Source organism: Carcharhinus amblyrhynchos, chromosome 27 (genome assembly GCF_965287045.1).
Source record: "Carcharhinus amblyrhynchos chromosome 27, sCarAmb.v2.hapA, whole genome shotgun sequence".
In the NCBI taxonomy this organism is placed as follows: Eukaryota; Metazoa; Chordata; class Chondrichthyes; order Carcharhiniformes; family Carcharhinidae; genus Carcharhinus; species Carcharhinus amblyrhynchos.
In genome coordinates, this window is record NC_137350.1 from 17,369,166 (window position 1) to 17,395,194 (window position 26,029).

A 26,029-nucleotide genomic window follows, 5' to 3' on the forward strand; every position below is an offset into this window, starting at 1 on the left:
AGATGCATCTTGATGCTCTGGGACTTTGTCCCAGATTTGTTTCAGAAGAGTTAAGATCCTCTAGCCTTTACCCCTCACCACCACCTTAGCATTTTTTGCCCATCCACCCTCCAAAGCCCCTCAGATCCTCAATGCCAACTAATATCCATTCATACTCTCCATTCTAGCTACATAGCAACTCACACATTATCCACTCTGGGCAGACCTCAGGAGTCATGTGGAAATTAAAAAAATAATCTTCTAAAAGTCTAACACAGCTCTCACTATGCAGATTTAATAGCAAACATAAATTTCATAGTAATGAAAACATTAAAGCTTTCAAATCACCTCAAGTGGTTAATCATCTATTAAAAAAACAAACTAATTTTCATACCTCTAGTCCTTTAGTTGCCTCTTTAGCTGACAATTAAACCGAGAACTCAGATCCTCCTGCTGAGATAATTGTAGCTTTGAAAATTCAACCAAGAATATATAATGAACTCCCTTTGAGAAATGTCAACAAAGAACACTGTTGGAACTCTTAAACAGATGCTACATAACCCAGCCTGTCAATCATTACATTCTAGCATAGGTTTTTTTAAACAATCACCACAGCTGCAACTATTTGTTTTCCAGTTTGAAGAAATGGGGATCTTTTAATTAAAAGCTGAAGATCAGTTAAAGAGACCTTATTCATCCTCCAAGACCACTCAAAACTAATCCATAAATTTGTGACTTCCATAATGCAGGGAGAGAGGCCTTTGCAACAGCTGGAGTAGTGTCTGTTTGAACTTAAATGACCCTGTTGAGTTCAGGTTTCCCTCCTGTGTGAATCATGCCCTGTTCCTTGTGGCTGTAGAATGGCAGTGTGATGACATTTGGGACCCACCCGCCATAGCATGGGAAGGACTCTGCAAACTCTGGCCCTCAGCCCTGGAGGGAAAACTCTTTGTGATCTTGTTGTAATATTTGTGCCAGTGTATTTGCTTGGCATCCAGTTATCAATTCATCAAAAAAAATTGTGTTTTAAGGGATTTAAAAATAAAACATGGTAGGTGGTCAGCATCCCAGCCTCTAAGCACTAAGGCAATCCCTGAGTCCTGCATTTTAATGCATTATGTATTAGGAGTACTGCACAAATATTTCAATGGATGGATTTTGCATTACTGCGGTACATTGAAACCAGGGTGCGTTCACAACCCTGGCTCAGGAGGCTCATTAAACACTGCAGTAGCTCCTGAGTGCTTATGGCTGCTTCCTTTACCTACCATCAGCCAGGTGTTTGTGCAGAGTACTCGTAGTGAGAGATTAGTACCTGGATTCAGGTGGAAAACTCTCCACTAGCTGGAGATATACTTCTCAGAAGAGAAGACGGTTATGGTTGTTAAGATCTATTATCAGTTGCAGGACAGAGTCCAGATGTAGACCCAACCAGCTTCGGCTGCTTTGTCACCAAACTTTGCTCCATCGTAAGGCCAGAGTTGGTGATGTTCATTACTGATGACACAATGTTCAGCATCATTTGCAACTTCTCAAATAATGATGCCAATGCCTGCATGCATTAAGACTCGGACATCATTAAAGCTTGGGCTAATAAGTGGCAAGTAAATTCTGGCCACTTAAGTGCCATGCCTTCACTGTCTCCAACAAGAGAGAGCTGATATTCAATAGCTTACCATTGCTGAATTCCCCCACCATCAACATCCTAGGGATTTACCATTGACCAGATAGCTAACTAGACTTGCCACATAAATAACATAGCTATAAGAGAAGGGCGGAGGCTGGGGTTCCTGACTCCGCCATCTATAAGGCACAAGTCAAGAGTAGGAAGGAATAATCTCCATTTATTGGATGAGAGCAGCTCCAACAATGTTCAAGAAGTTCAACTTCATTCCCTTCATTGGTGTACTGTCACTACACTAAACATTCATTCCCTTCACCACAGTGGCAACAGGGTGCACCATCTACCAGATGCAATGCATAAGTTGTCAAGGCTTCTTCAAGTCCATGAGCTCCATTATCCAGAAGAACAAGGGGAGTAGGTGCATGGAACATCATCACCTGCAAGTTCCCCAAAAGTCACACACCATCCTACATCACCGTTTATTCACTGTTGTTGTGTCAGAATCCTGGAATATCCTTCCTAACCGCACTGCAAGGGAACCTACTGCAGTGGTTCAGTAAGGCAACTCACCATCATCTTCTCAAGGACAGTTAGAGATGGGTAGTAAATGCTGGCCTTGCCAGTGACACAAGGGCTGGATTTTTTGACTGGGAGTAGGGTACATGAGGCCATAATTAACCACTTAATGCGCTCAATAGGTTTAGAGATGGGTGGGCCAAAAGGTCCCACACCACTGTAATATGAGGAATGAGTCTGGGGTGGAGGGGAAGGGGTGGGTTACGCACCTGTCATAGTTTATGTGCCCTCTGCCACCCTGTTGAAAATACATCTAGTGGGAGCCACTGTGGCACTGCCAGGTTGGCATTGCCCAGAACAGTGTCAGGTCACTGCTGGGGCACGTCCCTCTGTCCCTGGAGGCTATACATATCTTTGTGCCCCCAGGGTGGGTTCCTCTTGCCTGCTTCAGATGTTAAAATACATGTTATAAACCTTGCCGATGAATATTCAGTGGAGAGAGGCCATATGAGGGGGCGGGGGCATCCTTAATTTTAGTTAAATTTATTACAGATTACTGCAATGAGGTTCTTGCCCTTTCTGGGCAGGATCCTCATTACATCTCCGTTGGGGCCGTGGAATATCGGAAATCGAGGCCTTGTCTCCGGGAATCTTGTTTTCCGATTCTCGTGAGTTTTGCACCCATATCACCATTTGCGTTTACGGTGAGTGCGAATGCAAAATCGCCCCTGAAGAGTTAGCCGCAGGCTGCATACAGTGGCAGCTTTGAGCAAATAGTTGAGGGTGTGTGTATTGGACATCCATGGTGGAGTGGGGGGCACATCCTGCAGACACACTGAACTCACGAGCAAAAAGGCATTTCAACCCACGCATGAACTGCTGCAATTATGTGAGGACAGCTCACCATGAGTTCTCAATGAATATCATTAGTATACTAATTTCCAATTGCAGGCTTCCTTTTTTTTCCCCTCAAAACCCAATTTACAATAAGTGCAATGGAATGAATCTGCTCTGATCGGTTCAGCTTGCTCAGTGTCATGGGCCTAGGCTGATTCTGCTGTATCAGAGACAGTCAGTGTCTTAGACCCCAGCTTGCTCTTTTGCTAAGTGCCTTGAATGCCAGCTTGATATGGTCTATTAAGAACTGCTCATGTGTCAAGATTCCCGCTTGCTGTGCTGAGGCAGAATGCTTTGTGTCTGGGTCCCTAGTTTGCTCGGATCTGTTGAAGCTCTGCTTACTTAACCATGTATGCAAAACCATTTTTGAGCTTTTTGAGCATTTCAATGTTTGGCACGAGAATCTTCTGAGAATTTGGCCGCCTTATTACTACTTGTGGTGCATTAATGCCTTTTAATAATGTTTCTGGGATTGATACAGCGCGCAGTCCCAACACGGCAGTCATTCAGAGCCTAGCACACTCACAACTCCAACAATGAATTATTAAAGGACTGAGCACCAAAAAAAAAATTGCTTCAAAAATAAAACTAAAGACTCATGTTCTAATACTGAACACTTTGATGAAGGAACACCCAAACTTGAAACGTGAGCTCTATTCTCTCCACAGATGCTGTCAGACCTGCCGAGATTTACCAGCATTTTTATTAAAAGACAATTTAAAATTTTAATAGTTTGAAGTACTGACTGAATAAGCCAACTTTACAGCCTCCACTTGTGCTGAATTTGCAGAAGGTGAGCAGTTGACTGGAATTCATGCTCAACGATAGTTCTCTTTTAAAACACTCCCAGACATTGCTCAGAATTGAGCATTCTTGCAACAGTGATCTGATTTAATTTGAATGGTTATTGTCACGTGCATTAACATACAGTGAAAAGCATTGTTTCTTGCGCGCTATGCAGATAAAGAACAGACAAAGAAAGGAGACAGTGCAGAATCTAGTGTTACAGACATAGCTAGGGTATAGAGGAAGATCAACTTAATGCGAGGTAAGTCCATTCAAAAGTCTGACGACAGCAGGGAAGAAGCTGTTTTTGAGTCTGTTGGTACATGATCTCAGACTTTTGTATCTTTCTCCCGAAGGAAGAAGGTGGAAGAGAGTGTGTCCGGGTGCCTGGGGTCCTTAATTATGCTGGCTGCTTTGCCGAGGTAGTGGGAAGTGTAGACAGAGTCAGTGGATGGGAGGCTGGTTTGTGTGATGGATTGGGCTACATTCATGACCTTTTGTAGTTCCTTGCAGCCTTGAGCAGAGCAAGAGCCACAACAAGCTGTGATACAACCAGAAAGAATGCTTTCTATGGTGCATCTGTAACAGTTGAGTGAGAGTCTTGGTTAAAATGCCAAATTCACGTGCCAGTGATCAGACCTAGCCACAGAGACTCAGGTCAATCCTCTCAGAACCTTTATTATATATCAGATAATTGCCCAGTCATGCTATTAAACATTTTTTTTTGATTTATGATGCCTGTTTCAGTTGACTTTTGTTTGCACAGCTTAGTGTAGACAATGAATGCCAATGACATTACAGGGCAAACAAAATGGATGACACTGACTACGTGAAGAGCCTGAATGATGTCAAAATTCGTTGAGAGAGGGGTGGGATGTTTGTTCTGGTTACAATATGTAGAAATACTATAAGGATGTTCTTTTTGAGTGCGTTTATGGTACCAGTGCATATAGAGATCAAGAATCTCGATTTTGTTACGCTCAGGGAGTCCTCGGAGACAGTATGGTGTTCTACTGATGATAATTCAAATTCCACACACTGTTGAGCGTAATAGCTTCTTCCTCTGACACCTTCCATTCATGAATATCTCGCCTGACCATTCTGCTATGTCATGCAACAGAGCTGACATTCTTTATTCATAGTCATACATCTGCAGCTTTTAATCAATTTCTGCATGCTCTGTGCTTCAGTAACTGTCACTAACCAGTGCCGTCTATCAGTGACTGTGGAGTAGATTGTCCCTTTTTTTTGCTCTTGAGTGAAAATATTTGCCTCGATGCAAAGAAGAAAAAAAAATCTAATGTGGAACAACACTATCTTAGAGGAACCAGACATCCTTTATGTCTGCTCAAACTGACAAAATGAAAATTGGGGGTTTGTTATTTATTCCTACAGTTTCCTTTTGTACTCTCCATGGAAATTCAGCAACTGAAAATCTATCTCTGACTCTGATCCGTTCAGTCTCCTATTGAACACTGACCACATATATATAAGATGTGGAAGCTATTTGAAAGGATGCAGAGGAGATTTACAAGGATGTTGCCTGAATTGGGTGGCATGCCTTATGAGGATAGGTTGAGGGAGCTAGGCCTTTTCTCCCTGGAGAGACGAAGGATGAGAGGGGACCTGATAGAGGTTTATAAGGTGTTGAGAGGTATAGATCGGGTGGATTCTCGGAGGCTATTTCCCAGGCCTGAAATGGTCGCCAAGAGAGGGCACAGAATTAAGGTGCTGGGGAGTAGGTACAGAGATGTCAGGGGTAAGTTTTTCACTCAGAGCGTGGTGGGTGGGTGGAATCGACTGCCATCGGTGGTGGTGGAAGCGAACTCATTGGGGTCTTTTAAGAGATTTCTGGATGAGTACATGGGATTTAATGGGATTGAGGGTCATAGATAGGCCTAGTAGATAAGGATATGATCAGTGCAACTTGTGGGCCGAAGGGCCTGTTTGTGCTGTAGTTTTCTATGTTCTATATTATTGAGGTGCAGATTCTTGGCATTGAGATTAGTGGGGAGGTGATGGCCTAGTGGTATTATCGCTACACTATTAATCCAGAAACTCAGCTAATGTTCTGGAGACCTGGGTTCAAATTCCAGCAGTGGTGGAATTTGAATTCAATAAAAAATATCTGGAATTAAGAATCTACTGATCATTCCCAATTGTCAGAAAAACACACCTGGTTTACTAATGTCCTTTTGGGAAGGAAGTCTGCCATCCTTACCTGATCTGGTCTACATGTAATTCCACAGCCACAACAATATATCAATTGCCATCCAAGAGCAAGTAGGGATGGGCAATAAGTGCCAGCCAGCCAGCAATGCCCATGTCCATGAATGAATAAAGAAAAATTGCCTCCTGCTGCCACATCAAATACCTAACCAAATAGTTCAAATCACAGAAGGTTATCATGCAAGTTCAGCAGCTTTAAGAAGGCAAAAGTTAGGCCAGCCTTTGTTTCAGAGGGATTGGAGTCTTAACAGTAAAGAAGGCTGAAATCTTCTGGCTGTTCATGCCAGTGGGATTTTCTGGTCCTGCTATAGTAAACGGAGACTTGGCTGGGCGTCAATTTCTCCATCCTCACTACAGTAACAGCAGGGCACGAACGGCAGTAAGATTACACCCTCTATCTTTCTGTGATTATGCAGGACAGTGGTCTTGGGCCACACATGGGGCTATCATATGCAAGTTGGTCTCCGTACTGACAGAAGGACATGCTTGCCCTAGAACGGGGTGCATTGAAGGTGGACTAGTCTGGCTTCTGGCTGAGGGCAGTGTTTTGCCAGCAGAGACTAAGTAGACTGGACCTATATTTGCTGGTGTTCAGAAGAATGAGGGGTGATCTAATTGTTAAATTTTTAAGAGGCTTGACACGGTAAGCGCTGAGAAAATGTTTCTCTTGGCTGGGGAATCTAGAACATGGGGGTCAGTCTCAAATTCAGGAGTTACCCTTTAGGACTGAAAGGAGGAGAAATTTTCTCCATTCTTAGGGTGGTGAATTTTTGGAATTTGCTAACCCAGAGAGCCGCCATCTTCAACTACTGAATATATTCAAGAACAGAGGTCAGTTGGTTTTTGGCTGGGAAGGAAATGAATAGATGGAGGAATAAAGCATAATGTGAAGTTGCATTAACAAATCTGCTATGGTCTCACTGAATGCTGGAACAGGCTTGAAGGGCCAAACCTCCTGCTGCCATTTCTAATGCTCTTTATCCCAGTTACAGGGTAATTGTTTCATAATGAGACTTTTCCATTACTAACAAGAAAAGAATGATCTGACAAACGCGCTGAATGGCAAAATAAAAACTGAGGTGTGGAGAGAGAATATAATTCACCATTGTCGCCCTTAGTAACCAGAAGCAAAATGCAAATAGAACACCTGAAATATAAAATTCAAATGCTCCTTTTTCTACAACATATTTATTTGCTGATGCAGATTATCTGCTTTTGGTATAGGTGATAAATAATTGGAGCAATTTCCCTTCAATTTAGTGAAATGTCAGCAAAATGCCAGAAAGCAATATGGCAAGCTTGACTACTCTAAGTCCAGTTGCAGAGGAAGCACATTTAATTGGTGTGAACAGACTCTTGTCACTCCTGTTTTCCCTTCTTATACTGAATGGTCGCTGGAATTCTACTGTCCCACCTGCCACAGGAATCAGAATGGGTGAAGGGCGAACAAAATGGGAAAGTCTGTTGATCTCAGGTCGGATTATATGGCTTCAGGACGAATGAGGCCATAAAATCCCGCCCAGTGACTTGGACTTAAGAAGGTGCAAATGACCTGTCCGTTCCAGAGAGGCAAATTAAAATTTCCCTCATCTTGCCTGGCAACATTCTGCTTTTGTATGTCATGTAGCCCAATTACGTTTGGTTAATTATGAAGGCAATGGCTAATGAAGAGATCAGAAGTTGATGAATGAATCAAAAAGCTAAAATTCAAAGGTGCAGGTGAAAAGGATAGTGATGTCCCAGCCCTGGGGTAACCCTGGACAAGAAATATGAAACAGGATTATGACGAGGATGGAAATAGTGTTGCTTTGGATATGTGGGTGTGTAAAAGGCAATCTTGATTCTTACCTGCATCTGAAATCTGGTGATTGTCAAAGTCAATGATGTTCTATTCTTACTTACAAAGTTGTTCACATCACACCTCAAGGAAAAATGGCTACAGAGTACAGAGCAATATCTACTAATTAGAAGCGGAAACATCTATGCCCACCTTAGATCGCTTTTCCAATTCACACTTGTGGTGATGCTGAAATATTTCTGGAGGATTTAACATAGCCCTGCGTTTAATTTCTGAAGATTTGCAAAAAAAAAAGGTGCAGGCCGGAATGCTCTGGCAGCTCACGCCATGCTCTAACTGCTAGTGAGAATGGAGAATTTTGGCACTCAGCCAAATCTCCATTCACAGCACAGGGATTCAGAGAAATCCAGCCCTGGGCAAGGTCAGAGAACCTGGCTTGTGGCATCATAGAATCAGAGTACTGCTTGAAAAAAAGAGACACGCTGACGAAACTTTTCTTCTTGCTCCCATCAGAACAGGCCCAAGAATGCCAAATTTCATATTGAACAATAATTTATACTGCCAGAGAAAAGGGGTGCTGATTGGTTGGCAACTTGGCTCTGACTAATTGAGACAATGCCTTGGCAATTGCACCAAGCAGCTATTGATCCTCAAGAGGCCCTTTGGCCCATTGTGTCAATGATAGCTAAGGAAGGTGCGTTCGTAATGCGGCCAAGCAAACTGAGTGCGTCAACCAACGAATCTTTCCAAACCCACCAATGGCTGGCGGTAAGAGTGGGAGAGACACCTGGTTAGCAACGTTTGATTTGGAGTGGCGCCCCTCAAGCTATAAGTCCTTGGATACAGACAGCCTATTCCAGAAATTACTAGCCATGGAAACAAAAGAAAAATCTGCCTTAGCGCACCCTTGATGCGGGATGAAAATTCAAATCGGAATCCCTTTCCCCTGCTCTTTCCTGCTTTTCTTTTTCATTCAAATTCCTTTGCCAGTATATATTTAATTCTCTTCTATCTCCACTGTGCAACAGGCTTCTATTTCCATATTAATGAGTTCTAAGATGTTTCAACACAGGAATATCAGGATGATGCTGGTGTTTCTCCACATGTGAATCATCCAGAAAAATCCTACTCAACCTGTTCATTCCCTAAACCACTTAATCTTTCTATTTTCAAGCAACTAATTCCATTTTAAAGAATGTTTGGATCTGTATCAATAGCAACAGGCATAGGGTTGGAAATGTGCTCCAGAGCAGAAAACATTAGAGTGCAAGACAAAGGTTTTTTGAATGCTACACACACCATTTGCAGTTGCATTATTGGAGGGTACTGAAAGAACAAAGCATGTGGAAAGCTGCAAAAAATCAGAATGGCTTGAAGAGAGAAACATGCTTTATCCTAGTAACAAAAAAGGGTGCAAATCTAAATCTAAGCAAGAGTTAGGCTACAGAAGGAACGTCAATGAAGCAAACTGCTACTTATCAGAATTTTGTCAGTCACGCAGCAGTAAAACAGACAAAACTCTTTTGCTTAGTAACCTCGGCAGCCCCACACAACTATTTTTCAAATCGCTGCAAGCTCAGGAAGGTTTTGTGTTTCTCTCTGAATCTTTGATATTTTTGAGAACCGTACTGTTTACTCAATGATCCAAGTATCCAACTAACTATGCAGAAGCAGCTAGATCAGGTTCCAAGAAGGAAGATTTAGCAAGAGTTGCATAGATTATAGAATCATAGAATTCCTACAGTGAAGAAGGAGGTCATTTGGCCCATCGAGTCTGCACCAACTCTGACAGAGCACCTTACCCAGGCTCTATCCCGCAACCCCACATATTTACCCTGCTAATCCCACTAACCTACACATTTTAGGACACTGACGGGAAATTTAGCATGACCAGTCCACCTATTCTGCACATCTTTGGGATGTAGGAGGAAACCAAAGCATGCAGATGAAGCCCACACAGACGTGGGGAGAATGTGCAAACTCAACACAGACAGTTACCCAACGTCAGAATAGAACCAGATCCCTAGCAGTGTGAGGAGCAGTGCTAACTGCAGTGCCACCATGCTAGCCCCTGTGCCACCTTGCTAGCTCTTGTGCCACTGTGCCAGCCCCTGTGCCACTGTGCTGCCCTTGTGCCACTGTGCTGCCCTTGTGCCACTGTGCTGCCCCTGTGCCACCGTGCTGTAGATGGTACTCATTGAGAGCTGGTTTGAAATATTTTGAGGCAAATGCGAACAGTAACACAATTTATACCTTCCTCCCATCGCTCACCATCTATTGTTATATTTGCCATTGTGGCATAACCTCGGCATTCTGTCATGATTGTAACAGCACTGCTTTAAACTGTCATTAAATGTCTATTGACTTTGATTAAATTGATTATGATTTATCAACCCATTAGAGACCAATTGAGCATAAGTGACAATTTGCTGCTCCATTCAAGCCCACTTTTGAGAATAGGTTTAATGTCTGTTAACTTTCCTTCTAATCAATCATTAATAACAAATAAAGTAATTCAAGAATCTGATGTTCAGCCATTACCCAGACATTAAGGCTCAATTGGAAAGCTATTCTTTCACATGGTATTGTACAGATTTACAATCAGGAGCAGATAATTATAACAACTAAGGAAGCTAGCAAATCAACTCCAGAAAACACTGACAACTAAATAAAGCTGTGCGCATAGTCCTATGATGTATGAAATTGGCAGCACAGTGGTTGGCATAGTGGTTAGCACTGCTGCCTCACAGTGCAAGGGACCCGGCTTCGATTCCTGGCTTGGGTGACTGTCTGTGTGGAGTTTGCACATTCGCCCTGTGTCTGCGTGGGTTTCCTCAGGTGCTCCAATTTCCTCCCACAGTCCAAAGATGTGTGGATTAGGTTGATTGGCCATGCTAAATTAAACCTTAGTGTCAGGGGGACTAGCAAGGTAACTACATGGGGCTACAGGTACAGGACCTGGGTGGGATTGTGGTCAGTGCAGACTCAATGGGCTGAATGACCTCCTTCTGCACTGTAGGGATTCTAGGATTCTATGAAATGCAGTTGGTCAAATTGCAGATTTTTCCAGTATTTTACCAATGTACTCGGGATGATTGTGAATGTTTTTTCCTCATTTTTTGCAGAGACATTGTAGACGACATCTCATTTGTATTTGTCCCCTATTTTGTATTTATTATTGATTCTGATTAAACGGCTTCCAAGTTGTTCATATATAGGACAAGACCCGAGGTGGAGAAACAGTGAGTGAAATTTTACGATCTGCTGTGGGGAGGGCGGTAAAATGCAGCAAGCCGTTCAAAATTCCATTGACTTGGGCAGCACTCTGGGTGTAAAATTCTGGTTAAAATAGTCACAGGATTCTTCAACATCGACTCCAGACTCACATGGCTTCAGATCAAACATAGCCAAAGAAACCTTCTGCTGATTATCTACTGTCCTCCCTCGTCACTCCTTCATGTTGAAGATCATTTGGAAGAAGTACTGAGGATATCAAGGGCACAGAATATCTAATTAGTAGACTTCAGTGTCTCAGTGGTATTATCAACGAGCAAGCTGGCTGTGTCCAAAAGGGCATAGCTGCCAAATTGGGATTGCGAGTGGTGTTGAGAGAACCAACACATGCGAATAAGCTGCTTGACCGTGCATGTTTGCTTGCCAGAGATGCCTCTGATCATGACAGTATTAGTAGGGGTCCTTGTGCATGCCAGGTCCCATCTTCACACTGAGGACACCTTCCATCCTGTTCCCTGGCACTGCAATCACAATGAGATAGATTAAGAACACAGATCCAGCAGCTCAAAACTGAGGCATGCATGAAACTGTGTGGATCATCTCAGCTTAACTTTTCATTATTCCAGTCTCTCCACTTCCTATGTGGTTTATTTTTGATTAGATTACACTTGCTAATCCTTTATACGCATTTATTGGTGTAGCCAGCAGTGTAACTTTTGAAAATATTTGATTTTTTTCTCCCCTTGCTGCAATACAGCTAAGCAATCAACAAATCGATTTGTTAAAGCTCTTCCTCTTTAGTAGGACTTGCTGTTGATTTTCTGATATTGCCGAATACAGGTGCTGTGGGATACAATTATTCTGTGGTCGCTGACTCCCCCCCACCTCCCAAATATGTAGCTCCCCCACATATTACTTGTGTCAGATTCCATAATCATCTCCAAACTTCCCTTTCTCTCATGGCTTCCCTGTTGGATTGCCACAAAGCACTCAAAGCTTTAGGTTAACTGTGGATTATAGCAACAGTCCCAGTTCCTACCTGCTTGAATCCTTTGTTCCTGTTTAAAATGACATGACTTAGGAGGGAGAGAGGCAATCTTTATATGAATTATCATTACTGTACACAAAAATCAGTTTTGGATACAACTTACTGAAGTGGAGAAATATTCATCATAAATGGAATTCAATAATTACAGAGGGTCGTAACTTCATTTTCCTTTTCTCTTAATCCGGACAAATGTGAGATAATGCATTTTGGAAGGTCCAATGCATGTAGGAATTATTCAGTAAATGGTAAAACCCTTAAGAGTATTGACAGGCAGAGAGATCTTGATGTAAATGTCCACCACTCACTGAAAGTGGCAACGCAGGTGGATAAGGTAATGAAGAAAGCATATGACATGCTTGCCTTCATCGGTCAGGGCATTGTATATAAAATTTGGGAGTTCATGCTGCAGCTGTATACAACCTTAGTTTGGCCTCATTTAGAATATTGTGTTCAATTTTGGTCACCACACTGCCAGAAGAATGTGGATGCTTTGGGGGGGCGGGGTAGAGAAAAGGTTTACCAGGATGTTGCCTGGTCTGGAGAGTATTAGCTATGGATAAACTCTGTGTGTTTTCGCTGGAACAATGGAGGTTAAGGAGTGACCTAATATATGTCTATAAGGTTATGAGTGGCATGGACAGAGTAGACAGTCAGATGCTCTTTCCTTGGGTAGAAAAGTCAAGTACTGGGGGACATAGGTTTAAGGTGCGTGGGGAAAAGTTTAGAGAACATAAGAACATAAGAACATAAGAAATAGGAGCAGGAGTAGGCCATCTAGCCCTTCGAGCCTGCCCCGCCATTCAATAAGATCATGGCTGATCTGTTGTGGCTCAGTTCCACTTTCCCGCCCTCTCCCCATAACCCTTAATCCCCTCTCTTATCAAGAACCCATCAACCCGCTTCTTAAAAATATTTAGCGAGGCAGCCTCCGCCACTTCAACGGGCAGAGAATTCCAGAGATTCACCACCCTTTGAGTGAAGAAGTTCCTCCTCAACTCCGTTCTAAACCGCCTCCCCTTTATCTTGAGGCTGTGCCCCCTAGTCCTACTGTCTTTTTTGAGCGGGAAGAGTCTCTCCACCTCTATCCTATCCATCCCATTCATCATCTTATACGTCTCAATGAGATCTCCCCTCATTCTCCTAAACTCTAACGAGTACAAGCCTAGTTTATTCAGCCTCTCCTCATAGCTCAATCCCCTCAACTCCGGTATCAGCCTAGTAAACCTCCTCTGCACTCCCTCCAGGGCCAAAATATCCTTGCGCAGGTGCGGCGCCCAAAACTGCACACAGTACTCCAGCTGCGGCCTCACCAATGCCCTATACAGCTGCAGCAAGACCTCCCTACTTTTATATTCAATCCCCCTCGCTATGAAGGCCAGCATCCCATTCGCCTTCCTGACCACCTGCTGCACCTGCAAGCTGGGTTTTTGCGACTCATGCACAAGGACCCCGAGGTCCCTCTGCACCGTCGCCTGCTGCAGTTTTTCGCCACGTAAGTAATAGTCCTTCCTACCATTCTTCCTACCAAAGTGGACCACCTCACACTTGCCAACATTAAATTCCATTTGCCATTTCCTGGCCCATTCGCCCAGCCTATCTAGATCCTTCTGTAGACTCTCCACACCCTCCGCACAATTTGCACAAGGTGTGCGAGGCAAGTTTTTTTTTGTACGCAGAGTGGTGAATGCCTGGAATGTGCTGCTTGGGAAGGTGGTGGGAGCATGTACGATAGTGGCATTTCAAGGGCAACGAGATGAGTGCATGAATAGGATGAGAATGGAAGGATACAGTTTCAGTTCAGGCAGGCATCATAATCGGCACAGACTTGGAGGGCCGAAGGGCCTGTTCCTGTGCTGTACGTTTCTTTGTTCTTTGTTCTAAAGGTGATGTTTTGGTTCAGGTCAGAAACTACAAAGTGTTTTATGAAGCCTGCATGAATCATAAGCTTTGCATTTTAAACTTGGCTAGGATAGGCATTATGTGTTCCACTTCAGGTGTGATTCAAAAGACCCACGAGGGAGCTTTTATCAAACAAAATTTATTTACAAATATAATCAACATGTGTAGTAAGAAAATTAGCAAAATCTTTTATCAATTACAAACAAGAAACAAAACAACCACAAAAACATATAACCCTTAACAAAGATATATAATATTTTCCAACAAACCAAAACCTTTGCGATAAACAAGACCCTTAAACAGGTTCAATACAGCAAAGTCTATTTCTTGTGATAGGAGAATTTGAGTCCTTCGGTAGAAGTTTGCAGTTCTCTGGATTCACTCCAAACAGTTTGAAGACAAGGCAGCTTCCCAAAACACCAGATATCTGTAGTCCAGCCACCAACAACAGCAAATTTTCACCCTTCAGGAAAACAAGTTCTTGTTTTCAGCTAACCAACAGAATTTTCAAAACTACAGGGAGAGAGGGAAAACACTTCTTTTTAGCTTGCTGAACCTTTTAAAACCAAAACTCAAACCTGCAATTCCAAACTGAAACTGAGTGAAATCCCTGTCACCTGAGCTGCCCACAGTTTTATTTTCTCCTCCCAACAATGACATCACCTAAGACTGTAAGCATGAATTAAAAACAACCCTTAAAGGTACACTAACATCGCAGTTGAAAATTACAGATAAGCAAATACATTTTTACTTTGGAACTAAAAATATCTGTAAATGGTTATAGTATGTAAAATTTTTTTTTTGGTACAGATGAAGCATAATTTCCTTTCACCATTGAATTTAATATCCAACATTAAGTAAATAATTTATTAACAAAGGAAGAAAGTATATGTCAAAATTATTTGAATGCTGGGGAGAAAGCTTCATTTGTCATGAGGCATTTTTTAGGATCAGTCAGATTAACTGAGGCGGTATGTTGTGTTTTCAGGTTTTGATTTTGGCGATAATATTTTTAACAAAGTAATACGTTTCCAAAGATCCTTTAATACATTAGTCATGGATAAAACAGAAAATATGTACGTTAGGAGGAGCAATCTGTCTCCAAACACCAGATAGATCGGTTCACCATGGGAGCAAAACACTTCAAATCGGCTCTCAATCTGGTGCTGTTTGCAGTTCTGAGCGAGTGCAAAGTCACAGGCCAGGATCACATGAATAACAAAACAATACTGAAGCTCGGGGAATTAAATGGAATTTGGGATTCACACAACCCTATCTGATTTAATATGAAATTTAATCTTGCTGTTGTAATCTATTTCCCAAGATAACTTCTATTTCAGCTCAAGGATCCCAATGCCACTAATCATTAATGGTAAACTCATCACATTCACTGCTACAGAGTTATTAAACTGTGACGATGATGCATCGCTGGGGCATAAATTGACTGACATGTACTTTGTACCCTACTGCCTCTTGAGCAAAGGCAGGAGTTTTCCATTCTCCTCTGTTTCAGGTTTATCTTTGGAGAATGGGGTTTTTGCTCATCACATGGATGCACCCCAAATGTTGACTGAACTTTTGGAAGTAGGTTCCGTTGCCTCTGCCAGTGGATCATGCCAGACTGTGAATGACCTTTTTGCTGCATTGGGTCCCTATCTCCATGGTGTGAGGGTAGAGACAACCACCTTGCTACAACAGAAACAGAAATGGTTGGACTAGCCTCTGGCTAACGTCGGGCCAGACGACATAGACCCTGGCTTCACAAAACAAACCTACCCCACAACAACCTAATATGGTATTTGCTGGTATTTTGTGTCCTCACTGGCCCGAGACCAATGGAGAATGCCGTTCTGTGAATCTCATCCGCCCCGATTCTAGGATGGGCAAGGTGGAAAAATCTGACAAACTGTGTCTAATGGTGCATCCAGTGTTCAAATCAGGCAAATGGCAGGGAAGATGTTGGAAGAGAGGCTTGTCTGGTTTGTATCTTTATCAAGGCACGGTGGCACAGTGATTAGCATTGCTGCCTCACAGCACCAGAGAACCGGGTTCGATTCCAGATTTGGGCTACCGTCTGTGCGCAGTTTGCACATTCTCCCCATTTCTGTCTGGGTTTCTTCCAGATGCTCCAGTTTCCTCACACACTCCAAAGATATACAGGTTAGGTGGATTGGCCATGCTAAATTGCCCCTCAGTGTCGGGGGATCAGCAGGGTAAACATGTGGTATTATGGGAATAGGGCTGGGTGGGATTGTTGTCAGTGCAGGCTCGATGGGCCAAATAGCTTCCTTCTGTACTGTAGGGATTTTATGGTCATTTGTTCATAGGATGTGGGTATTGAAGGTAAGAACTGGCATTTATTTCTCATCTTTAATTGCCCCTGAGAAGTGGTGAACCACCTTTTGGAAACAGTGCAGTCTATGTGCTGTATGTATACATACAATACTGTTGGTGAGGGAATACCATGATTTTGGTCCAATCACAATAAGAGAACAGCAATACAATTGCTAGCCTGGATGGTGTGTAACCTGGATGGGAACTTGCAGGTAGTGATATTTCCATGCATTCACTGGCCTTGTTCTTCTCAGTGGTAGAGGTTGTAGGTTTGGGCGATGGTATTGAAGAAGCCTTGATGAGTTACTGCAGTCTCTCCATTAGATACCCAGATTGCTGTCATTATATGTGCAATAATGTGGAGGAAGTGAATATCTAAAGTGATTGACAGGGCGCCAGTCAACCAGACTGCTTTAGATGGTGTTAAACTCCCTGAGTTTCATTAAGTTGCAATCGTGCAGGCAAATAGAAAGTATTCCAATACCCTCCTGAATCTTGTAGATGGTGAACAGACTTTAAGAAGTCAAGTGTGTGTTGCTCACTGCATAATTCCCATTCACTGACCTACTCTTTTAAGCATGATGCGGGTATGCTGGCGTTGGACTGGCGTAAACACAGTAAAAAGTCTGACAACACCAGGTTTTAGTCCAAACGATTTATTTGATAATAGACTCACAAGCTTTCGAGGTTTCCCTCTTCGTTAGGTGAATGGAGCGTTCTGGCCTCAGACAGAGCATATAAAGTACAGACCCTAAACTGTCTGTGGTTTATATGCTCTGTCTGAGGCCAGAACTCTCCATTCACCTGACGAAGAGGGAAACCTCGAAAGCTTGTGAGTCTATTATCAAATAAATTGTTTGGACTAAAACCTGGTGTTGTCAGAGTTTCTACTCTTTTAAGCGCAGTACTTATGTGGCAAGTTCAGTTCATTTTCCATTCAACACGCAGAATGTTGACAGTAAGGAATTCAGTGATGAATGCCATTGAATGTCAAGTGAAGATAGTTAGATTTTCTCTTGTTGGAGATGGTCTTTGTCCAGCACCTGTATAGCATGAATGTGGTTGGCGCATTGGGACAGTGGTTAGCACTGCTGCCTCTCAGCGCCAGGGAACCCAGGTTCAATGTCACTGTTTGTGTGGAGTTTGTACGTTCTCCCCGTGTCTGCTGGGATTTCATCTGGGTGCTCTGGTTTCCTCCTGTGGCCCAAAGATGTATGGGTTAGGTGGATTTGCTCCTTAATGTTCCAGTGTGTGTCGGCTAGGTGGATTAAACATGGGAAATGGGAAGGATCATGAGAATGGGTTGAGGAGGGGTGGGCCTGGTTAAGATGCTCTGTTGGAGAGTCAGTGCAGACATGATGGGCTGAATGGCCTCCTGTGGCTAGAGATTCTGTGGATGTAGATCAAACTAGGTAATAATGGCAGATTTCCTTCCCTAATGGACACGAGAGAACCGAAACATTTTTTACAACAATTTGGTAGTTTCATGATTGTCATTAATGAGATTAGCTTTTTATTCCATGGTAGGATCTGAATAGAAGTCAGGCCCCTGGATAACAAGTCCTGCAATTGTACCAATATGCAACCAGACCCCTAGAATGATGGAGAGAGTGTCGTTAATGAAGCGGCAGAAGTTGTTTTGTCCTGCAGCCATATCCTGGGGCTGGGATGATTGGAGACCAACAGTCACAGCCATCTTCCTTTGTGCTCAGTATGATTGCGACCGTTGAGAGCATTACAGCTGATTCACATTAACTACAATTTTACTTGTGTGCTTTGGTACTGTACTCAGTCGAATGCTGCCCTGATGTCAGCAGCAGCCACTCTCATTCCACTCACATACTGGATCCATCATCACTCAGGATGGGAACGTTCATGGAGCCTCCTTCTCCATTCGCTGTTCACTACCATTTAAGACTGCGTGAGGCAAGACTGCAGAGTTTTGACTTGAACTCTTGGTTGTGGGATCGCATCTCTCTGGCTACGGCACACTATCTCCATTGCCCAGCATTTTTGATGTCCTATGCTGTTGCTTCACCAGGCTGGCATCCCGTTTTTAGGTGCTGCTGTTGGCATGCTCTCTCACATTCTTCACTGAATCAGAGAAGGTCTTGGTGATAATGGTAGAGTGAAGGATAGGTCGGGCCATGGGGTTACAGATAGTGATGGAGAGTAATTCTGCTCAGAGGGCCACATGGATGCCCAGTTTTGAATTTCTGGATCTATGCTGAAACCATCCATTTTTTGCATTGCGATAGTGCCACAAAGCATGATGGTTGATATCCTCAGTGTGGACATGCGATTTTGAATCCATAGGGACTGTTTGGTGACTGCACATACCAATACTACCATCCATGGATAGATGCATCTGTGCCAGACAGACTGGTGAGGGCAAGGTCAAATAGATTTTCTCCTTTTATCGGTTCCCTTATCGCTCACCACAAGTACAATCCATTGGTTATGTATTGAATTATAATTGCAATTATGGTTGAACTCAGAGTGCAGATGATTTTAGAGGCGTAAAGGTGTCAAAATGTGTCTGAGTAATTTTCTGGCCTTGCATGCCTTGATGTGACAGGCATTTATAAAAAAAACACTCATGGCATGTAGGCATCACTGGATGGGCATTTAAGGGTCAACCACATTGCTGTGGGTCAGGAGTTATATGGAGGACAGACCAGGTAAAGATGGCAGATTTCCTTCCCTAAAGGACATCAGTGATGAACCAGATGGGTTTTTACAACAATCAACGATGATTTCATGTTCATTATTACATTCAGATTTCACCATCTGCCACGATGGAATCCTTACCTCGGTCCTCGGAGTGTTACTCCAGCGACAATTTACTTGAAATGAGAGAATACACAAGATCAGGTTTTTCTCTCTGGCGGGATTATTGTTGGATTTGAACACTCATCTCAATTAAACTATAGATGTCCCATTTGAGTTTTCCCGAGTCATCTTTGTTTGACTAAGACAGCTTTTAATGGTATTGATTTGATCTCATCACCTGCGGTGGGTGGGGGGATGGAACGGCATTCTACTGCCAAATTTAGATACCCACAGCAAATGAAGGAACCAGGCAAGTCAGGGATATTTTTCTCAGCCAGCAGTAAGTGGAAATCATTGCGCCATTTCTGAGAAATCTGCCACAGGGAATAGGCCATCTAAATTTCCAGCTGCACTATAGGCCCAAATGGAGATAAGGAACAAGGCCCTATTTGGGATGGTGGGGACAAGGCATCGAAGTGGGAAGTAACAGTGAAAGGAAGTGGCTGTAACAGTCTGTGTCGCCTCCAAAACACTCTCCATGTTGCATTTCAGTGGCTGCAAGATCTTCCCTTACTTTAACTGATCAGGTTAAAGCACGCAGCCACATGTCCAAGAATGCAGTGTATTCAGCATGTTTACCAACAGTACCCCCTTCATTGTATGGACGTGCATTAGGAGCTTCTTGTCAGTGTCCAGGATTTTTGCAGGGCCCTTCTCCTGCATGTGTTCCATCACTTGTGAAGACATCATGCGATCCTCAACATCATCTGTTTTGGATATCTGGATTTCTCATCTGACAACCAAAGAATGTCCTCACTTTTTCTTAAAGAAGCAGGCAGCCGGAAAGATTCGTCAACAATACTTCTAATCTCCCAGTTCCATATGTGTTTTGGAACTACTCAGATGGCAAAGAGTAATGAACTGAGTGAAATTAGATTGTAGGTATATGTTTAAGGTACATCACAGCATGCTGCCTCTCTTCTTTCTAAAGTTACTGGTTACAAACACTGTTGTAGGGAAAAAAAGCATCACGAAAGCCTCATGTCACAACTATTGTAAATTACGTTTGAACTCCATTGCATGAGAACCCATTTTAACCTCTTGTTACTCCAGACAGCGTAACAGGAAGAAATAGAAGAGGAAGGTCTTTCAACTTCTTTGGGCAGCACGACGGCACAGTGGTTAGCACCGTTGCCTCACATTGCCAGGAATCCGGGTACAATTCCAGCTTTGGGTGGAGTTTGCATGTTCTCCCTGTGTCTATGTGGATTTCCTCCAAGTGCTCTGGTTTCCTCCCATAGTCTAAAAGCGTGTGGGTTAGGTGCATTGGCCATGCTAAATTGCACCTTTATGTCAGGAGGGTTAGCAGGGTAAGTAAGTAGGGTTATGGGGATAGAGCCTAGGTAGGATTGTGGTGGGTGCAGACTCGATGGGCTAAATGGTCTCCTACTGCACTGTAGTGATTCTATGACTCTTTCAGCACAACATCATACTACGTTTTCATGAATCCTCTATCAAGTGCTGGCCTAGAGGTATGTGGGACATGAGAAAGTGAATCAGAAGAGAGTGCATAGATGAGAGTGCAGGTAGAGCTGGAATGGGTGATGAGGAGGAAGGTGCTAGCTAGAGGGCCCAGGAGTCATTAGCCCCAAAGGGCCCGAGGATTCAAAGCTCCCAACAAAATAATACACGCTTGGAAAAAAATAGTAAATACAAGCCCAGTTGATGGTCTTCAGAATTTGTGCAAATACTTGTGGTTAACTGAAGGTGTAAACTGTCTATATCCACAAGACCCGGATATCCCTGAGTTTTTCCGTTTAAATTTGTTTCTGATCTGTTCAGTGTTGGCATTGTTTCTCCTCATTTTGTGGTATCTCTTGTTCTATGTGCCTATACTTTTAGAAGTACATTTTTGCCTTGTTGCATCTGACAAAGTCTTTCTCCCTATCTGAAACAATTTGAATGCTCAGTAGATTGATCTTAGTCTGGATTTTATACAATGTCCTGGAAATTAATGAAAGGACAAAAGAAAGTTGCAGGATTCAGAGAAAGATTGTAAGGGGAGACAAGTCACATTTAAAAGAGAAACAACCATTTCACAAAATTGCGAAGTCCACCCCTACCAAGTTGCATAGGTTATTCATCTAAAAATGAATGTGTAAGTAATTTGTTGAAACAAAAGCTTGGACTCTTTTCAAACCCTGTGGACTCAGCTGAAACTCTTAAGAATCTCACACAGATGGGCAATAATGCTGGTAAATAGGAATGGGGGATGTGGAGGGCAAAGGAGAAGCAGGGAAGGGTAAGGAAATATGGGAAAAGGGAGAGCAATGCCAGTTCAATTGAATCCAATGCAATATCAAACCAGTTGGAAGTGAAGGAGGACAAGTTGAATGGCAGGATTTAAAACTGAACAGGATGGATAACGGAACCCTTCTGATGAGTTGTCGGGTAAACACAGTAAGAAGTCTCACAGCACCAGGTTAAAGTCCAACCAGTTTATTTGATAGTAATCCCACAAGCTTTCAGAAACGGTGTTTCTTCGTCAGGTGTGTGGAAGGTTCTGATCAGAGAAGGGTATATAAAGACACACACAGTTTACAGAATACTGATTAGAATGCAAGTCTTCACAGCTAACCTGTTCTCAGCTCACCTGAGTTGGCGGGGAACAGCAACATCGGAAATAGAAGCAGGAGCAGGCCATTCGGTCCTTTTGAGCCTGCTGCTCCATTAATTTTGATCATGGCTGACCATTGAATTCAATATCCTGATCCTGCCTTCCCCCATATCCCTTGATCTCTTCAGCCCCAAGAGCTATATCCAATTTCTTCTTGAAATTGCACAATACTTTGGCCTCCACTATCTATTGTGTAGAGAACTCCACGCATTCACCACCCTCTGGGTGAAGAAATTTCTCCCCACCTGAGGTCAACAGACATTTACCTTGTCCGCCCCTCGCCCATTCCGATTCTGTGGCAGGAGGGGGTGTAGTTCTGGACTTCCCCACCATCTTAAAAAGAGAAAATAGAGCATGTTTAGGAGACGAGCAAGTCAAGCATCAGAGAAACATTCATTGGAAGCATAGATGACACTTTCAATAACATTAGTAGCAAAGTGGTTGAATATGGGTCTGAAACAGCTCAGAGTCAAACTAAACACCAAGATTGCATACTCCGATAGTTGAGGCAGCGCAGTGGCGCAGTAGTTAACACTGCTGCCTCACAGTGCCAGGGACCCGGGTTCAATTCCAGCCTCGGGTGACTGTCTGTGTGGAGTTTGTATGTTCTCCTCGTGTCTGTGTGGGTTTCCTCCCATATTCCAAAGATGTGCAGGGTTAGTGGATTGGCCATGCTAAATTGCCCCTTAGCATCTCTAGATGTGTAGGTTACAGGGATTAGTGGGTAAATACTTGGTGTTACAGGGAACAGGAGTGGGATTGCCCTTTAGTGTCAGGGCGATTACATGGGGCTACAAGGATAGGGCCTGGGTGGGACTGTTTCAATGCAGTATTGATGGGCCAAATGGCCTCCTTCTGCACTGTAGGGATTCTGCAACTGGATCCTGAACTTCCTAACTCACAAACCACAATCAGTAAGGATAGGTAACAATATCTCCTCCACAATCATTCTCAACACTGGTGCCCCACAAAGCTATGTTCTCAGCCCCCCTACAATATTCGTTATACACCGATGACTGTGCGGCCAAATTTCCCTTCAATTCAATTTAAAGTTTGCTGACAACACCAAATCTCAAACAACGACGAGACAGAACACAGGAATGAGATAGAGAATCTGATGAGTTGGTGTGGCAACAATAATCTCTCCCTCAATGTCAACAAAATGAAAGAGAATGCCATCGACTTCAGGAAGTATAAAGGAGAACATGCCCCTGTCTACATCAATGAGGATGAGATAGAAAGAGTCGAGAGCTTCAAGTTTTTAGGGGTCCAGATCACCAACAGCCTGTCCTGGTCCCCCATGCTGACACTATAGCTAAGAAAGCCCACCAATGCCTCTAGTTTCTCAGAAGACTAAGGAAATCTGGCAGGTCAGCTACGACTCTCACCAACTTTTCCAGATGCATCATAGAAAGTATTCTTTCTGGTTGTATCACAGTTTGGTGTTGTTCCTGCTCTGCCCAAGACCAAAAGGAACTACAAAGGGTCATGGATGTAGCCCAATCCATCACACAAACCAGCCTTCCATCCATTGACTCTGCCTACACTTCCCACTGCCTCAGCAAAGCTGCTGGCATAATTAAGGATCCCACGCACCCCAGGCATTCTCTCTTCCACCTTCTTCCTTCGGGAAAAAGATACAAAAGTCTGAGGTCACCTACCCAACCGACCCAAGAACAGCTTCTTCCCTGCTGCTGTCAGACTTTTGAATGGACTTAACTTGTATTGAGTTGATCTTTCTCTACACCCCAGCTATGTCTGTAACACTACATGCTGCACTCACTCCTTTTTTTCTCTATGAATGCTATGTTTTGTCTGTATAGCATGCAAGAAACAATACTTTTCACTGTACGTGACAATAAATCAAATCAAATTCTTTGAGTTAGCCTGAGTGAACATCCAGTAATGGGGGAAGAGGTCAAGGACAAGGATACTGCAGGTTATTATTATTGGTACTGAAAGTCAACCTTTCATCTGACAAGAGGCTAGAGGCAAGAAGAAGTTTTCTGTGTTAAATTAATTCTCAATGGAGAGATCAACGGAATTTTCTGTCAGCTTTCTTGCTGATCTGAAACAACAGATGCATTAGCCACTGGTGGATTCAACAGCTGACGTGAAGAATGACATTACCAAAGTTGCAAAGCCTGTTCAGAGGTGAGATTTTGTCCTTTCAGTAATTAGTCGAAATGCATCATCTCCCTCAGCAGGATGTATTTAGCTTTCTCCAGATGGAGTACTTGCTTTAAGGCTGCTACGAATCTGTTCCCCTCGAGCTCTCCGTGCTCACCTTCGAGTACGTATCATTGCCTTGAACTCTAGTATGCATTGACAGAGAGCACAGAAAGGTCTTTAAGGGAACACATATTAACGGCCCATCTAGGTCGCCAAATAACACAATAAGATCCCACTAGCAGCAATGCGATAAATGACTGAGTGATCATTGCAGCAGCTTAAATATTGATCTGGAATCCAGAATAACTCAGCTACTGCTCTCCAAATAGAGGCATGGGATTTCTTACATCCATCTGAGAGAGTTGACTGGCCATGGTTCGGCATATAACCCGAAAGGTGGGACCCCCATCGTTCCTTCAGTCCTACACTAAAGTGTGAGCCTGGATTACGCTCTTCAATCTCTGGAGTGCCTCTTGAACTCACGTCTCAAGAGTCAGCTGAGACAAGAATGCTTCCACTAAGAAGCTAAGGCTGACTCATAAGAGTAATGATAAAAACAGTCTTTCAGATCTCCCACAGCAAAAGGACTAACGCAAAAGAGGTGAGAACCCTTATAAAATACAAATGGTTTTGAAACTTGGCACGAGCACATGATAATAAATATTTCACAAGGTTACTTCTTCAAAGAAGTAATTCACGAGAGAAGACACCAAAGAATGCCTTCCTGAGAAAGAAGAGGGGAGTGGGTTATAATGCTAGCCCCTTTTGGGGGCTATTTTAGAAAGAATGTACTCTCGGATGATCACTCTCATTTAAGATTGGAAAAGACAGACTTCACATGCACTTAAATGGGTCTGAAGAATTGATTGAATTCTGCCTGACAGGAAAGGAAAGGGAGTATTTTTGTCCTCTAGCATTTTCACCAGATTATACAAACCTAAATACTATAAGGTACAGGCATCTCTCCTCAACTATCTATCTCTCCACAAAATGGAGCTGGATTCTTGAATTTCGATACAGAAAATTATACGAGACAAAATATTTTCTGAACCAAAAGAAAATTTATTAAAGAACTGAAGATGCAATTCATATTTAACAGAAAGCAAATCACAATGTTGATAGTTCTTGAAAAACAAAAATTAATCATGTTTCTAATAGCAGTCTAGGTTTTAAATCTAAATAATATCACAGTAAGATATTTAAATTATCCACCAACATTTGGTGTAGCATTTATATTAAATCCCTGATTTAAAATAAGAGTTTAGTGGGATAACTGTATTCCAAAGAAGGGGAGAACTATCATCACTAGTATAGGGAGGGTGCAGTGTTGTTGACACTGGGCTAGTAATCCCTAGGGTAATGTCCTGAGGATCTGGGTTTGAATCCCACCATGGCAGATGGTGAAACTTGAATTCAATGAAAATCTGGAATTAGAAGTCCAGTGATGGCCATGCAACCAATTTTAATTTTAAAAAATCTGATTCATGAATGTCCTTTATGGAAGGAAATCTGTCATTGTGACGTGGTCTGGCCTATGTGTGACTCCAGACCTACAGCAATGTGGTTGACACTTAAATGCTATCTGAAATGGCCCGGTAAACCACTCAATTCAAGGACAATTTGGGCAATTCACCCACACCTCATGAATGAGTTTGAAAAAAAAATAGTAGCTGTACCTTTACTGTGAGGGAGACGCTGGAGAGAATCTAATGAATTACATTTGGCGCTATCTACCGGCATCCCGCTGAGGGAGATGGACTATTTCCACTAATTACTGAAAGGACAAAATCTCACCTCAATAAAGAAGCTTGCATCTTTGCTAATGTTGCGCTTCATGTCAGCTTCAGAATCCACTAGTGGCTGATGCATCTGTTGTTTCAGATTGGCAAGAAAGCTGAGAGGAAATTCTGTTGATGCAAATCTCTCCATGGAGGTCAATTGAATTAATTCAACTTAGGAAACTTCTTTATCCCTTCTGGTCTCTTGTATAACATCTGGGTGACTTTCACCAAAACTGCAGTACCCTTCGACCTGATTTCATCGCCCAGCACCTTGCTGGATAGT

General features: G+C 42.9%; 1 protein-coding gene across 3 annotated transcripts in view; it reads left to right on the plus strand.

Annotated features, from left to right (window-relative positions):
• Nucleotides 1-26,029, plus strand: part of LOC145359042 (acid-sensing ion channel 2-like) — a 1,204,124-nt gene that overhangs the window by 845,128 nt on the left and 332,967 nt on the right. The window lies entirely within an intron of this gene.